This window comes from Talpa occidentalis, unplaced genomic scaffold (genome assembly GCF_014898055.3).
Source record: "Talpa occidentalis isolate TD23 unplaced genomic scaffold, MPIMG_talOcc4v2.1 talOcc4.16, whole genome shotgun sequence".
Classification (NCBI taxonomy): domain Eukaryota; kingdom Metazoa; phylum Chordata; class Mammalia; order Eulipotyphla; family Talpidae; genus Talpa; species Talpa occidentalis.
The window spans coordinates 17,561,011-17,575,651 of record NW_023601653.1 but is presented as its reverse complement, the minus strand read 5'-3'; the positions used below and the strand labels follow the sequence as shown (position 1 = coordinate 17,575,651).

At 41.2% G+C, this 14,641-nt stretch overlaps 1 long non-coding RNA gene across 2 annotated transcripts in view; it reads right to left on the bottom strand.

Annotated features, from left to right (window-relative positions):
- LOC119247424 (uncharacterized) overlaps window positions 1–14,641 on the bottom strand; it is a 63,730-nt gene that overhangs the window by 38,910 nt on the left and 10,179 nt on the right. For both annotated transcript variants that reach the window (XR_008552169.1, XR_008552170.1), the window contains exons 5-7: window positions 7,044–7,302; window positions 6,165–6,355; window positions 5,170–5,318 (exon numbers count right to left, since the gene is read on the bottom strand). This is a non-coding gene — a long non-coding RNA (uncharacterized LOC119247424). The remainder of the gene's footprint in view (window positions 1–5,169; window positions 5,319–6,164; window positions 6,356–7,043; window positions 7,303–14,641) is intronic.

The window sequence follows — 14,641 nt, the reverse complement described above, 5'->3', positions numbered from 1 at the left end:
CAAGTATTTCTGAGCTTCTGTTATACACACAATACCATGCTAAGTGCTGGGGTTAGGGGGTAGAGGAGGGATTTAAAGATAAGTAAGGAAACCATCTTAAGAATTGTATAGGCTTCTTACTCTTCACTAACAAAGTACATCAATTATTCAATTACTCACAGGCAGCTTCTTTTGTATATTATAGAAACCAACTGGCCCAGAATAAAAAATAAGCTAGTATTTTTAGTACATCAAACATACACAGAACCAAAAGAACAAGTGCCCAGAGAAAAAACGGATATATTAGACCTCACTGAAATTTGAAACTTTTGTGACACAAAGGAAGGACACCATAACAACATGCAAAGAGGGCATCCCTAGTGGCACAAGGGGTCTCAGCACTGTCAAGCTATCACCAGCCACTGCAGCACAAGTTCAATCCCCTGCCAGGGAGCTGACGACCCACATGGTGCAGCAGACCTCTCCTGTCTCGCCCACTGCTCCCCTCAGCAGTGTATTTCAGTCAGTCTGCCTGTTCTGTTCCCCACTCTGTCTCTGGTGAATCCTCTCACCCCCTGCACCTCTGGCCTATACCCCAGTTCTTGTATGCATAAATAAAAAAAAATCTTTAAAAAAATGAAAAGACAATCTACAGAATGGGAGGAAACATTTTCATATCATATCTGCCAGGGAATTTACAGCTAAACTGCATTTTTTTTAACTCTAGTAATTCAACAATAAAAAGACAACCAGGGGCAAGTCTAATTTCACTCACCTTCATCCCAAAGCCTGTATACACAATTCCAGCAGAGTACTCACTACAGAATACCAGCAAGAGAACTTGGAGGCTGAGTTTTGCCTTCTGCCCCTACAGAGGAACTAGTGCAGGATACAGAGAAAGGTGGGAGTGAAAACAGGGTTACCTAAACTAGGAAAAAATCAGAGATAGGCTAAAAGGCAATGGACATCATATTCAGAAAACGAAATATTATTCAGCAATAAAAAGAAATGAGCTGCTAATACATTCAACATTAAGGAATCTTGAAAACGTTATGCCAAGTGAAAAACGGCCAGACACAAACCATGACATGTTGAATGATTCCATTTACATGAAATTTCCAGATAAGCCAAATCTGCAAAGACAGAAAGCAGATCTTTCTGTCGGGCGGGGGCTGGGAGGGCGGGTAACAGAGGCTGACTGTAAATAGGCACAAGGCAATTTTCGCTGTAATAAAAATAGGCTAAACATGAATTATCATGATGGCTACACAACTCCAAAATTCGCTAAAAATTATCAAATTTATAATAGATACATTTTATGATATATAAATTATACCTCCATAAAATGATCTTGAGATGAAAAAACTAGTAGGGCCCTCGGACACAGGAAATAGTGGGCTTGGATCGGAGGGAAGATTTTTTTTTTCAGTCATATTCATACGCTACATCATATTCAACCCAAAGACGCATAATGGAGAGGAACAACACATTTTCTTTTGCTTCTGTTTCACTTGTGAAAAACAGTATCTTCAAGTATCTCAAATTTAAAGCAATGAATGTCCAAGATTCTCTTAGAAAGTGATTCTGGAGGTGCTATGCCTAGAGGTTCAGTGTTAGCACTGTGTATCCAAAGCCCAGTTCTGCTACTAGGTGACCTGGAGCCAGTGTCTTCACCTTAGTCTCGGTTTCTTGTTCCTTTAAAACGGAATTAACACACAGCACAGAGCTGTCTAAACAAGCACACTCTCTAGGACAGAGCAAGCACTCAGCAAATGCTGATGCTATTATTCCTACACATCATCGCCCCCGTCACAATGGCCCCCCCTCCTCAGAACCCTGAAAACGGGACTGACACACGTGTGTTCTCGGTGCCACTCAGTGCTTTGATGCTCTGATATTCAATTCTGGCTCCACTGCCCAAACATAACAAGGGTTTCTTATAACCCTCATTCACTATCTTAGGGACTTAGACCTGGAAATAAAGTCTCAAATCTTTTCACTGGGTAGAACAAACATCACCCCATTTCCTGGCAAAAGTAAGATATCTTCCAAGTCGACAATAGGAAAAAAAAAATTTTTGTTTTTGTTGTTTGTTTCCACAACTGGGCAAAAAGAAAATGTCAGCATCTCTGCAGAGATGCTGGGCAAACGGAAAAATAACCCAGAAAAATAAAGCCATCCATCTGCCGGAGGAGCTGGCACAGGCACACAGTTGCCAGGCCCTACACCAGAGAATCACCAGCACCCACAGAGTCAAGCAAGGGCCGGGACCATGCTGGCTACTTCCTGAACAAACAGCTAGAGCCCAGCCAAGTTCAAAAATCCCTTGCTTTAAAAAAAAAAAAAAAGTCAATGTGAAAAGGAAAGGGAAACCACACAGGAGTGAACTCTGTTTTGTAAGACAAGGGTCTTCTGGTTCTCCTTTCCTTTCCATTGGCTGGGGGGGGGGGGGTGCAACCCTGGAAAAAGATTTTTGGTTATTACACAGACCACACCTCACCACTGATGTGAGGGAAAATACTGTGGGCCCCCAAAGCCCGCCCACGAGCCCACCAGCACACACTGACCCAAAGAACCCGCGTCCCCCAGCAATTCCTTCCAGCCACACACCTCAGAGAAACACCTAGAGACATCAGCAACATGGCAGGGGACTAGGTGCCTGCGCAGGGAAGGGCACGTGCCCTTTAGTCTCCACACTTGCTAGGGGGCCACAAAAGTCCCAAACCTGAAGACAGTCAAAGGAGGTATGTCATGGGGTTCACTTCTCTAATGTCACATCCAAGAAAACCTCAGGGCCACTGTGGGGAATTCCCCCGGGCACTACCTGCCACCTACTCAGTAAATGGGGAGGAAAACGAATTCTTCACAGGACTGTCTACTGCACCAAAAGCTAGTGCCCTTGAAATCCAATGTCCCTGTCCTTCTGGGTCTGTTCTCAAATGTTGCCTCTGCTCTGCTTTTTCCAGCACGAAGTCATCAGAACTTGTGAGCTGGCAGGCTCCTGGAAGCCCCAAGAGATGGGCGTATCAAAAGTCACAGCACATGAGACTGGGCCAAGCTACGTTTAACATGCAGCTTTACCGTCACAAACTGGAAAAGACTACTATTCTGGATTACTCTCCAACCTCTCATTAAAAAGCATGTCCCTGACGCAGAAAGTAAGTGATCACAAAGAGATAATCAAGGGAGTTAGGAGTGGGGATTCCAAACCTGTGACAAGGTTCAGATCCATGTCTTCCCTTCACAAGAGCAAGTGACTAGACAAATTACTTCACCTCGATTTCCTCAGCCATTCTGAGGCTAGCAAAGGCACCAAGCCTGTGGATTATTCTGAGAATAAAATGGACCAGATAAAAAGTCTCTAAAATAGTATCTGATACAGGTACTATGTAACTCATCATTACCATCATCATCACCCTGAAACTGAAGGGAAATAAGAGTACCAACATCAGAATTACATGGGGGAAAAAAAGGAATGTAAGGGATCAATTAGTAAAATATCATTTAGTAGAATAAAATATAAACACCCATAACCAGAGGTTAGTGGGAACATAAAAGCAAAACAAGAATATACTATAAAATCTTGGATACAATATGACTCCAACTATGTTAAGATAATCACTCACACACACACACACACACACACACACACACACACACACACCTCAAAATCAGAGTGAAAGAAAACAAATGAAACGTGAGCAGCTGTTCTCTGGGCAGTGGGATTATGATTGACTTTTACCGGCCTCTTTATTATTTCTATTCCTCCAATTTTTTTTTTTTGTGGGACCCTCGCCGGCGGTGGTAGGGGAATGAACTGGCACTGCAGAGGCTGCGGGCAGCCTCGCAGCCCAGTGCTCAACTGCTGTGCCACCAGGGGAGGCCCTCAATTTCCCAAATTTTTATGCAGCAGACATGCATTACTTTACAAATCAAAATAAATGTGGGTTTTAAAAACTGTTTTTGAGGAAGAAACTTGATACCAGGTTGGGTCCCCAATGGCTGCTATTACAGAGCAGCCAGGACAAAGTGTGTGTGGGGGGGTAATGAACCCTAACAAGCAGGGCCTGGGTCTGCTCGCAGTGTCAGGAGGACAGGGCCTATACTGGGGAGTGGAGACCAAGAGATGGAGGAGACCAAGAGATGGAAGAGCCTCAAACCACTGAACAAATGTGAAAGATGAAAGCACTGGGTCAAAAAGGGGCAGAGCTCTGTAAGCTAGAAATAAATTTCAAAAAACAAGAAAACGGGAGTGATGACTTCAGCAGTTCCTAATTTATATGAAACAGATTATTATAAAGGCCCCCCAAAAAGGAGAAAAAAGACACTCCTGGGGAAAGCTAATCAGCAGCCCATTTTCTTTCCCTGGCTGAGACAGATCAGTCACCAAAACTTAAAAGCAAAAGATCAAAATGGCTGGAAATAGGAACCATGGGCCCCCGCTGGAGGCAAGGCCAGGACAGGACACCTGAGCTTGGTGCTCCCAGGTATTCTCCAATCTGAGGTCAGCCCCTCATGCCAACAAGGACCAAGAATTTCCTTCTTTTCAGCATCCAGATGAGAGAAAAAGATCTATGACAGACATAAACCAGAGCCCAGAAAGAATTCCCCATGGGGTCTAAGAAGACTGAGCATCTTTCTCTGCAAATCTTCCTAGTTTGTCTTCAGTCCCAACCTCTTCTAGCTTGAGTTCTCACCAAGCTCTTTTTCAGAGATTCCTTGTGGCACTTTGGAAGGGGCAGACAGACAACAAATAGAAAAGCAAAGCAGACAGAGTGGAAAATGCAGAACAGATGGCAGAGAGAAGCATCAGTACCCTCCCAGCTCCCATTTGGAGCCCCCTGTCCTCTGACAAGCCTCCCTCACCCTGTGACCAGCTAAACAAGCATCCACCCCGCCACCCCACCCCCAGTTCCAGCACCTAGCCACTCTTCTTGAGCAGCAATCTAGGATCACGGCAAGTTAAGGTTCATCCAGATTACCCACCAAGTTTTCCTATTTCACAGTGAGGAAAACAAGTCAGGTCTCTCACTATCCCTGCCCAAGACCATCTGATTTGGGTTTCTGGCTGGAGGTCACAGCCTCTGCTGTGACAGAACCAGGACAAGAAGGACACTATCAGCTATCCCGATGGCTGCGCCCCTGACACACTCAGTGCCTGTAACCTGGACTGCACTCTCTGCTACTCACTGTGAAAGCTCCAATCCAGTCCCAGGCTTCTCCTGAGCAGAAGTTAACATAGAATATAATCCAGGTGTAAAGAACTGGGGCAACTTTTCACCTCTTCTGAAGAACAATTATAATAGGAAACTCTCAATATACAATGGCGCAACAGCGGTCTGTCAAGTACCAAAAATAACATATAAGCTTTATGATGAATCAGGATATTTACATTGCCTTAAAGTATCTTCACCAAAATATTAATAAATATTAGCAAATATCTTATTAACAACTGTGGTGGTTTTAATGTAGGACCACAAATTCTTTTCCTCCTTCCAGGAGATGGAACTTAATTTCCCTTCCTCCCTATGAGTGTGGGCCAGATCCAGTGATTCCCTTTTAATGAAAAGCTTATGGAAAGCAGAAAATAGTAACTATCGTAACAAACACTGGCAGACACCACTTTATAATCAAATGATCAAAGTTAACACCAGGGGTAAGTCATGCTGATATCATGCACTCCCTGACATAACATGTTGCCACTATTACATCCTAATAAATTCACAAACTCAGTCTAATCATGAGAAATTACTAGACAAATCCATATTAAGGTATAGTAAGGTACATTCCACACACAAAGCAACTGACCACTACACTTTTCAGAAATGTCAAGGTCATATAAGACATACAATGTCACACATTAGAGGAACATAAGGAGACAGGATGACTATAAGCAAATACATGGATCCTGGAAAGAAAAGAACATTAGTAGAAAAATGGGAAAAATGAAGTTATTAATTAATGTTAACAGTATTGTACCGATGTGCATTTCTTAGTTTTGATAAATGTACCATGGTTCTATAAAATATTAGGGGAAGGCAAGAGAAGGATACAGAAGAACTCTATATTGCATTTGTAACTCTTCTGTAAATATAAGATTCCTTTAAAATAAAAAAGTTCTAAGATAAATCTTTGTACAAGACAAAAATAAAAGGTAATGTTCCTGAATGATATATCATACTTACCCTAAGGCCGCAGGTCCTCATAAAAGTCCTGGGCCTTGTCAGCCCCTCTTTGAGAAGCATCAGAGAATCTCTTAATCATCGCTATTTACTAACACCATAGCCACAAGGATCACGTATCAGGAAGGAATAGCAGGCAGCATCTTAACTGTTCAGTTGAGTCTTAACATCAAGATCCTCTCTAAATTCTACCCCTATAGGGGACAAGATGAAACAGTGATAAGGCTCTGGCTGTGGTCCCACCGCTCAGCACTTGGCTAAGATCCACACAGGACAAATTCTGAGTGTGGGCCAATATGAATTCATTTACAGAAATGTTTTTCGCTTTCTCCCTTCTCCATTTAAAAGAGCTTGATTTAAATCCTTAGTGTTACCTTCAAGGGATAAACCTTATTAAACTGTCAACCAACCATGACTGAAAAGACAAAATCTTCCCCAAAATCTCCAAGGAAAACATTTAAAAGTTTTCATCACTTAAACACATATCTTTTACTTCATAGCTTATTCCTATATCTTTGCATGAGGCTTTTCTGGTTTTTATACTGGGGATGCAGAGTCAGATTTTCTGTAAACATGGCCCCAAATTCTCCACCCCTCTGACTCTGTGCTCTACATCCATAGGAACAAGGAGAAACATGGCATAAAGATGAGGTCCCCAAGCTAGACCCCAACAAACCTAACAGCTGACACAGATATAGAAACATCCTAGCCAAGAACACAAACAAGCCCACCCGAGCCCAGTGCAAACTGCTGCCTGCAGAATCAAGAGCTAAGAGAGTCACTAAATTCAGGGTAGTTTGTTGCACAGTAAAATCTAACTTATACAACTGAAACGTGTGATTTTAATTTTATTTTGTGATCTTAAATGAATTATATACTCACTGGAAAAAGATGTATAGAAGGGCCTCCCCTGGTGGCGCAGAGGTTGAGTGCTGGGCTGCGAAGCTGCCCCGCAGCCTCTGCAGTGCCGGTTCGATCCCTGGCCAGGCCACCGGCGAGGGTCCCAGAAGAGAAGAGACTGTGCTTTTATTATTTATTTATTTAGCCTCAACACTTTAGCTGTCTCAGCAAACCAAAGAAGCAGGAGGTCTTCTGGCCAGGTTAAGGAGTAAGAATGGCTACGTGAGCTTCTAAAGATGCCCTAGATAGGAGGTGAGGGAAGAGAGAGAAAAAGTTCCTCTGGATAAATATTTGCTTCCATTATCTTGCTTTTTCTACCAACATTACTGTGAGTAACTTTGTACGCAGGCTGTTTTACACAGATGTGAGCATGTCTGTAGAGGAAATTCCTGCAAGTAGAATTACTCGGTCTGTGGATAACTCGGAAAAATAAAGACAAACCACCTCTCTCAGACACCAAATCAGGGATTGGTTACTTATGATCCATAGGCCAAATCCGGACTGTGAGCTAAAGATGATTTTACAGTTTCAAAAAAATTGTTTTAAAAAAAGAAAAAAGAATGGTGGGGGTGAGGGGAGGGAGCAAGGAAGAATATGTGACAGAGACTGCACGTGTCCCGGAATGCTTAAAATAGTTACTATCTGGTCCTTTACAGGAAAAAAAAAAACAAGTTTGCTAACCCTCAACACATCTTGTTTCAGGATGCAAATATAAAAGCTGACACCTGAACTTCTCTTGTCATAATGATTAGAATCCTCAACTATTAGAACTGAAAGGAACTTTAAAGGTTATCTGGTATCAGCATTATGGATTTTGTGTACCATTAAAGCTTCATAAGAATTTAAAGGATTAAAACAAGCTGCCACTTTTTATTTTGCCAAGTGGTCATTAAAAAACAATCCAACTACCATCAACTTTTACGATTACTTCTCAAAAGAAAGGAATTTAACGTTAAAAAAAAAAAAAAAACAGGACATACCCAATCTCAGAATAAAGGAGAACCCATAAGTTGAGCACATTTAAGCTTCAAGAAAAGTTAAGCACAGTCATTTTCTTTCTGCCAATTTTGCTTCAGATTGAGGAAAAAACATGTCAAACCCATGGCTGGGAACCAACTTCAGGGTTCTGAAACAATCTAAAATGCCCCCCCAGCGAAATGCCATGCTCCAGATTCAGTTCTGGTGACAATGAATTCATGGCTAAGACTAGAATGCAGGACTTCTGCCCCCTAGTTTTCTATCTTTCCCCCAATACTACAATTCCTCACCTGCCCAGATCACGGACAGCACAAGTGGCACAACCAAGACCCCAGGTCTCTACCTTCCCATGTCACTACCCTTGGTTCTTGGGTCCAAAATGTACTTTCAGTAGTCTTTACTGGGAGTGGGGTGGGGGGTGACAAACAAAACAAAACAGAAAACCTCCTCTTCTAAGTAGCTGGAGACTTCTAAATTCCCATAGGTCCAAAGGACAATCATCCATTCTAAATGTATCTTTGTTCCATCAATCGTTATAAATAGCCTCTACCTCACTCTATCTTTATGCTGCCGGAGCCTGGTCTTTCCGTGGTGGAGAGGGAGAGCCGGCTGTGGAAATACGTGCATGAGTTTTTATACACTTAAAAATTAATCATCTGTGATGGTTAATTTTATATGTCAACCTGACCGGGCTCAAGGAGGCCCTGAGAGCTGGTAAAACAGTATTTCTGGGTATGTCTGTGGAGGCGTTTCTGAAAGACTTTAGCGTTTAGATTCATGAACTGGGCACAGCAGATGGCTTTTCCCAATGTGAGTGGGCACCATCCAGTCAGCTGATGGCCTAAACAGAACAAAATGGCAAAGAAGGGCAAATTTACTCTCTCTGCTTAAGCGGAGACGTCCACGTTCTGCAATCAGAAATGATGTCAATTCTCCTGGTTCTCTGGATTTCAGAATCAGATCAGGACTTTCACCATCACCTGATCCTCAGGCCTTCAGACTCAATCACAACACTTTCTTGATTTTGCAGACAACCCATCATGGGACTTCTCAGCCTCTATAACCACATGAACCAATTCCCACAACAATTTTTTTCTTTTTTTCTCTCCTCCCACCCATGCATCCATCTACTCACCTATATATATATATCTTGTATCCATCCATCCATTCATCCATTAATTGGTCATTTTCTCTGGAGAATCCCAATACATCACCGTCCCTTTAATTTCAGAGCTAAGGAAACATCAAGGGCCTTGGATATGGAGTTATAAAAATGCTACATCTATATCAGATTCAAGCCCTCACCTTCCTCTGCTCTCCCTGGTCCTCTTTCATTCAGAATACACCCTTATTCCATGTGCCAGGCACTGTCTGCCCTAGTGCCTGCTCGCCCATTCCTGACATAGGAATCAGCTTTATTTTGCACCACCTGCAAAGTGGACACAATAAGCCACCTGGCAAGTTATTTCAGCCTCTGCCACAGAGACACCCAGATGCTGTTTTTTGCCTGTTGGGCACTGCTGTTTCCAGCTAGCTCTGCAGTGAAAGCTAAATGATGCTCAGGACTGCAAAGCTTCCTGTAGTTCTTCAAGCATCATAAAAAGAATGCGTTTGAGAGTAGTCAGCATTGATAACAGCTTTAATAAAAACAGTATTGGCTCAATATGTTCTATTTTCAATTAAGATTTTGGCTTTCACACAGCAAGGTTTTAATAGAAATCCTAAACCTAGGAGTAGCTCATTGAGAATATACCTTTTTTTTTTTTTTTAATGAATCAAAGAGTAAGACCGTTGTTGCCATTTGAGGTTTCCCTTTCTTTTGAAAGTCTTCCTCTGTCTCCCCCATCATTACAATACACAGCTGAAGATCACTGTTTTCTCTTGATATACTATGTCACTCCATCCCCTCCACTAAATACTTCCTCAGTTTTTTGTTCCCCGATAAAGCTTTTTAATAGGACTAGTAACCCAAATGAGAAACCAAATAGTAGATGGAATCTTGTTCCTTGCAATAAACTGTGGTCAAAATAGACAAACTCTCACCAGGACACCAAGAAATGGAACATGTGTCCTAAGGAGACTTGACCTGGGAAAAGAGGATGTGCCATCTTTCTGTGACTACTTCATGCTTCCCTCAAAATGATCACTTCATGTTTTGGCAGAAGGCTCTGAACAACATCATGTCCCTATAAATCAGCTCAGTCACGCAGATATGATTTAGTTATTTATCCCTCAGAACAACAGGAAGTTGGTTGACTTAGCTTTTCTGTTTGGTGAGGAAGTCAGCCCTATAGATTGCTTGCCTTCTTGCAGGGGGACAAAGGGATTATCTTGCCTTCATCAAGGCGTTAGCTTCCAAGGTGTGTGCCATTAAAGAGAAGAGCAGGAGATGGCCTGTTTCAACAGGCCTTCAAGGTTATTTAATCATAAAGATAGAACACACCACAGGGATCATTAAGAAAAGCATGAGCTAAATGGATACAGCAACAGAATGGGGAATAAAAGAGGGCAGACATGTGTGCAGGAACACAGAGAATTCCCATCTTTTCAGTTTGTGCCATGCCTTTTAGTGCCTTTTCTCAAAATATCATCCATTCATTGCACACTCATTCAAGAGTTAGTACTTACTGGATGGCAGGTATGACTACTAAGCATTGGAGATATGATGGTGCCTGCTATCTCTCCATAGAGCTTACAGTCCACAGTTACACAGATCAGTTAATAAACAAAATTACAACTACTGTTGATTTAAAAACAAAAACACCACTTAGTTGCTAAAAGGAATGTTAAATACATTCTGGACAGTTAAGAATTACCGGGCTTCCCCAGTGGCGCAGGAGTTAAGTATCAGCATCATCAAGCTATCACCAGCCACTGCAGCATGAGTTCAATCCCTGGCCAGGGAGCTGACCCACATGGTACAACAGGCCTCTCCTGTCTCCCCGCTGCTCTCCTCTGCAGTGTATTTCAGTTGATCTGGCTGTTCTGTTCCCCACTCTGTCTCTGGCGAAACCTCTCACCCTCCACGCTTCTGGCCTGCACCCCAGCTCTTGTATGCATAAATAAATCTTTTTTAAAAAAAGAATTACCACATATATATATATATATATATACACACAATAAGTGTATTCTCAATTTATAAATAAGTATACTTACTGGTAAGTAATCTACTTATAAACAGGTAAGACAAACAGCAATTCTGTTCATTCACAGTATGTCTACTGAGAACCTGCCATATGCTAATCACCACATTAAAAATTGGGTTATAAAAAAAGACTGACAAAATTACTATTCTTAAAGAGCTCACAGTCTAAGTGAGAAGATGAAAAAAATTAAGAAAGCGCTTCAACATACATGATGTTGACAAAGGTTTTAATGAAGAATGGAAAAAATTCTGGAAGAATGGGGGTGGGACAGGAAAGAAGGCCTGGAAGTAGGGCACCCTTGAGTCTTTAAGCTGCAGTCCTGAAGAATGAGTAAGGCAATGCCAGGCAGACAGGGTTGTAGAGTTCATTTCAGATGAAGAGAACAGCATGTACATTCTCAAAATGAAAACAGTGCCTTTAAGGTGGCAGAGAATGCATCTGGGCAGCAGCCCAAGAAAAGCCTAGAAAGGGAAACAGAAGGTACATCTTGAAGGGCTCTGAATGCTTAGACTATGTAGCTGGGCTTTACCTCACCAGCGATGGAAAGCCTCTCTGCTGTGCTTTGAGCGTGATTAGATTAGATGGTTAGATTTGTGCATAGAAGCATTATTCTGCCTGAAGTCCTATGCACTTCACACATTTACAAAGGTTTAAAGACTGTAAAAGGGAAGAATCGTCCAGATAAGCAATGTTGGTGCAGTGGCAGAAAGACAATCATCATCATTTGTTCTTTCCTGTTTGATTCCAAATAAAAGTGGAAATTTAATTGAAAATTAAATTTAATTGAAAATGGAAGAAACATCTCTACTATGAGATTATGCATTACAACTCAGTCTGGTCTCTTCATTAAAAAAATTTTAAAAAACCAGATCATATTACCAAAGGAATAAAACTGCTTGTACCTTTTGATCTAATGATTCCATTAAGGGATTCCCAAGAAAACAATCTAATGAGAGAGAAAAATTATTTTGTTCAAAGGTGTTTTTAACTATCCTACTCAAACATCCAATAAATCTACATATCTAAAACTAAGGGATAGCTAACCCAAAGGTCATGAACATGAGTTAATGCTGTATAAATGTAGTCACACATGGGAATGTGCACGGAGCCAGGGGGAGCAAACAATAGAGAGATCATGACTACAACCATAAGTGCCCACTACATGTGTGGACAAGAGCCAGACATGGTGCTTGTCCTCTGAGGCCTCACAGTCCACGGGAAAGTCAGACTCACACAATTATAAAATGTAAGGTCTTGCAGACAGAGTCTGGCACCAGGAGAGCTCAGAAGAGGACTTACCTTAAGGCAAACACACAAACACGGACAATTAAAATCAGTGGCAGAACCTAGTTACAAATTTTGATGACCTCTGGCAATGTACCTGTACCTGTGAATTTTGTTAAGATTATCCTGGACATGAAAACAGAAATTGCAAAACTTATGATGAACACACAAATCCCCAGGAGAATCTGTGTGGAGCTCCTTGACAGTCATTGGACCTGGACTTGAGAAACAAGGATCTAAGAGTTGAAGGGTGGCAATGGGAGGGAAAGAAGATAAAGTCGATTATTGCCATTGTTCTATTTTATTATTGTTATTAATCTCTTCCTGTGCCTGACTTGTAAATTACACAAGATATGGTTTGGATAGTACGTATAGGAAAAACAATACATGGACGGTTCAGTATACGCCACAGTCTCAAGCAGCCACTGAGATTCCTGGAAGATAACCTCCATGGATTAGGGGAAACTACTGTACTTAATACTTGTGGAAGGAATTTTGCAAATGAGAATATTTAGTTATGGCTTCCAAGCATTAAGAAGCAGCAAAATAATGTAAGAGAGCATTTGTGTGTATATACATACTACTGAGTTACACTGCTGAAAACAACCTGGGCTGCCAATGTGGAGGTGAATGTTTTCACTCATTTGAAGTCTACAATTACTCATATGTAAATTAGAGGCAATGCAGAAAATGTGAGAAACTCAGAATCAATTTATCTTTCAGTACTAGATAGTTTTTTTGTTTGTGATGTACATGTGCCAACACTACAATTGTGTTATTTACAGAAATAATTCAAGAAACATTTTCAATGATGAGTTTTGTGTAGCAAAGCTGGAAAGAATACCATCAATCTACTGTACATTCATGGCTGCTGAATTGCAGGCTCTTTCTTCACTATCTAACTTTCAATGCACAGAAAAGGGTGAAAACAAAACTTTAAGTCTTAGGGTTGCAGAGGGAGAACTGAAGAAAAAAAAATCAGTTTGGGTCCATATACTTGATCAGACATCAAAACACCATTTGCTATAACAGACATTCTAAAGATAAAGTGTAGATAATTCTTGTTCTTCCAAACTCTGTCTCCCCATTCCCTTACTATCTAGGGAGACAAATTCGAAGGGGTTAAAGTCCAAACTGGGATTAAGAGATAAGTATCTGGCTTAATTAAATTATCAACTGAGGTTTATGAATAAAACAGTGTTCCCAAGCACATCAAAATTACATAGGAACCTGTTAAAAATCAGATCTCCAGGTCTTCTTACAGAAGTTCCACTTCAGTGGAGTCTGGGGCAAAACTGGGACTCTGTATTTTCACAAAGCCACTGACTTTCACGAATGATTTGAATCATCAGTCACACTCATGCACCATGAACAAGAGACTGCACACAGACAGCAAAGAACAGTAACGGTACTGGATTACTAGACATGTGTTACTCACATGGACAGCACTTCAGAATTTACTTCTTCCCCACTTCATAGAGGAAAATGAGAGTTAAAGTAGTCCACGACCACAAGCCTGTGTGTATCAGAACTCAGATGCCATGTTGTCTCCACTATATCATTCATCAAGCACAGAATTTGTGAGCACTAGTGAACTCTAACCTGACCACAGGTCTAATTTCACAGAATATCCACGCAACTGACCAACGGATAACTGGTAGATCTGGATAAATTTTGTTCAGAGAGTCCCCCTGCATCCTAACTAACCCCGTATAATTATTATATAATACTTTAAAAATCCATTTAATATTTTAGAATAAAATTTGTAATATTCTGAAGTAATTTCATGATGAAAAATAACCCGAAGATGAAATAAGAAAACAAATGTATGGTATCAACCCCACTTCTGCAAAGAAAGCAATGTCTATACCCTCACTACTATTTTCTATAACATCTGCTGAATGCCAACTGCTTTTTTTATTTCACTGCATAATTCTAAGTTTCTAGTTAATATAACTTACTAGCCCCCAAAGCACAGAAGCAAGATCCCTCGTCATTAGGAGAGGGTTCCATGAGCATCAAGTAAAGAAGCGGGAGGGAGAAAGAGATAGAGACTGGCTGACTGACAAGGTAGCAGATGAGGTAGGTAGGGACTGAAGTATGTTTTGGTTTGAGATGAGTTTCTGGTTTTCTATGTAGCTCTGAATAACCCACCAAGTAGAAGGGTAAGCT